General features: G+C 34.9%; 1 non-coding gene across 1 annotated transcript; it reads right to left on the minus strand.

Moving 5' to 3' along the window:
• Window positions 1-2,845: 2,845 nt before the first annotated feature.
• Window positions 2,846-2,953, minus strand: LOC131234137 (small nucleolar RNA R71). The gene has a single exon (XR_009165546.1). It is a non-coding gene; the product is annotated as a small nucleolar RNA R71 (small nucleolar RNA).

Genomic DNA, 2,953 nt, shown 5'->3' on the forward strand with positions numbered 1-2,953 from the left:
AGATAACTCTCTTAAAAATAATTAAATCTAACTTGAGAAATGGAATAAAATAAGCTAATAGAAAAGTAAAATTACTACACAAATAACTTAAGAAGGGCCTGACTTTCTCTTTTTCTTTGAAGAGTTTTCTCACTGATTTTTGTGTGTTTTATGAATGAGAGAATGCCTCTATTTATAGCCAAAGGACTTGGAAATTCAGCTAGCCTAAGTGTCTATTCGGTTAGCCGGATTTCGACGATTTCATTCCAACGGCTCTTGGATTTCGCGGGATAAGATCTTTCAAAAATTCGGTTGGCCCAAGCCAAAATTCGCCCGGCCAAACCTTTAGTTTAGCTAGCTGAATCTCCCTGAGATCTGAAATCTTTAAAATTGGAAACTTGATCGAACATAGTTGGGCTAGCCGAGCGGTCATGTTCGGTTGGCCGAACCCAAGGTTGGGTTGGCGAACTTACTGAGGAAAATTTATGTCAATCTGTAAACTTGCCCGAATTATGTTAGGTTAGCCAAAGGTAGTTAGGTTGGCTAAACCAGATGTCGAGCTGGCCTAACTAGAGTGTATTTTACTTGAAATTGTGTTCATTATAATGATATGTGAAATATACCTAACCTAGGGTCAATCTAAGTTATACCACCTGATGGTTGACTCTTAAGAAGTGTTCCGATCTTTGAATCATGTACTTTTATGCCTTGAGATGTTAAGTCTTCCTTGATATGCTTGATCGAGTCGATAACAGTTCTTCTTTATGAGTTGTTTTTAGTGTGAAATATTGCATATTTTTTCCTATTTATACGTTGGTTTTATAAATATGATAATGCTTAATCGATTTAATTATGCATGTTTTCATGTGCGAGGTGATTTTGAGAGCTTAAGGTGAAATTGACGTCAAAAGAAAGATTTATGCTCAAAAGATTACTAAATGAAGATTTGGAGATTTGGAAGTCATTAATGAAGAATTCACATGCCAAAGATCCAAGAAAACCAAGTGAGGAATGAAGTGAATCAAATGTTTGAAGTGAAGAAAAGGAATCCTGAAATTGTCCTAAAAACAAACATATTCCTGAAATTGTCCTGAAAAAGTATATTCTAAAACTCTGAGTCTATTTTGAAACTACGTAAAGTGCGTAAATTTGAAGCGGTTTAAACTCTGAGTCTATTTTGGAAAACTACGCAGAGTGCGTAAATTTGAGGCGGTTTCTAAATTTTTCTAACTCAATGCGAAAGTTAGAGTTTCACACTATAAATAGGACTCCCTAGGATGTTCCAAAGCATCTTCTAGGGTTTGAAAAGGTCTCAAGGAGTATACACAAAGGTGGAGCAGCTGCCAAAGAGTTTTTTTTTCCCTAGTTTATTTTTTATGCTTTCTTTAAGAGATTTGGTTTCAATCATGTCTATGGTTGGCTAAACCTCTTAACTAGGGCTAAGAGGTGAAGCTTATAGCGTATTTGGATGTTTATTTTTCTTTAATTCTTGTTCTTGTTAACCTTCATTGATTTGTAATTTGATATTAAAGGATTATTTTCAGTTTTCTATGATTTATTGTGACTAAAATTACAATAGATGTTGTGATAGCTTTAGATATCTTCTTTTCCTGTGTTGAGATATGAGATTGGTAAATCCTATTGTTCACCATCGTCCCCTAGGCATGTTAGGGTGATGGAATCCCTTTCAATCATCACAATTCTCCTCCATTGAGAATTAAGTCAATAAAAAGTTCAAATTTGATTTAAATTGCTTTATCTTCCAATTAGATAGGATAAGACTCCAATTCCAATTTGTTCCTTGAATCAAGTAAGGTAACATCTTGTAGTTACAAGTGGATCCTTAGCATCCTAGTTCCTACCTTTAAATTCATAACTTTTAATCAACATTATTCACCATTACTCTCAATTATTCAAATTTCAATTTAGATCTTTTTCTAGTTCTAGTTCTAGTTATTTTCAGAATACGTACAAGTTTAATCCCTATGGATTCGACCTCGGTCTTATCGAGTTATTACTACATCGCAACCCTACACTTTGGGTTATGAACAAGTTTTTAGCGCCATTGTCGGGGACTATGGTTACGTTTTTTTAGAATTAATTGGTATTAGAATTAGGTTAAGATTAAGGTTAACTTTTTTCTTCTTCTTTTTTAAGGTTATGGTTTTTTCTGAAATTGTTTTTAAACACTAACATTGTTTTTTGTTTTGTAGGATCTTAACATAACAGCTCCAATCTAGTAACCTCGTTCCAATTCTCTCTTTCTTTTCTAGATTTCTTATTTGCTTTAGTTTTCTTTCTTCTAGGTTTTAGTTGTTTGGTGCTTGAGGGTTGTGCGTGTTTCATGCCCAAGTGGGTTCGTGAAAACACTCAACATCTCTTGAGTAAAGGAGGATTAGTCGAAAGGTTGCCTATCCATCAAAGGGTTAGACACGACTTGAGATCCTCTCAGTTAATTGAAGTAATGGTTGTAAATCAACCTTAACCACCAGTTAAGGAAGTTTAAGATGAAAACGTGGTGCATAATACACCCCGCCTCGTACTTTACGAGTAAACCTTCCTACATGATATTTCCATTGAATACAGGAACTGTGGACATTAAACTAGGGGTAATTCAACTCCTCCCTAAGTTTCATGAACTTGAATCTGAAAGTCCATACTCGCTAATGAAAGAGTCCGATGAAATCATATCTACATTACACTTCCCAAACGTGTTTGAGGACAGAGTTATACTGAAATTGTTTCCTTTCTTTCTGAAAGAAAAGGCTAAGTCATAGTTACATTCCTTAAGACCAAGGTCCGTTGGCACGTGGGCTGAGATGACAAGGAAGTTCCTTAAAAAGTTCTTCCTCTATCATAAAATAAATACCTTAAGGAAAGCAATCATGAATTTTGCGTGAAAAGAGGATGAGACCTTCTTCCAATGTTGGGAGAGATTTAAGGATCTCATAAATTCATGTCCACATCATGGCTA

Source organism: Magnolia sinica, chromosome 18 (genome assembly GCF_029962835.1).
Source record: "Magnolia sinica isolate HGM2019 chromosome 18, MsV1, whole genome shotgun sequence".
Classification (NCBI taxonomy): domain Eukaryota; kingdom Viridiplantae; phylum Streptophyta; class Magnoliopsida; order Magnoliales; family Magnoliaceae; genus Magnolia; species Magnolia sinica.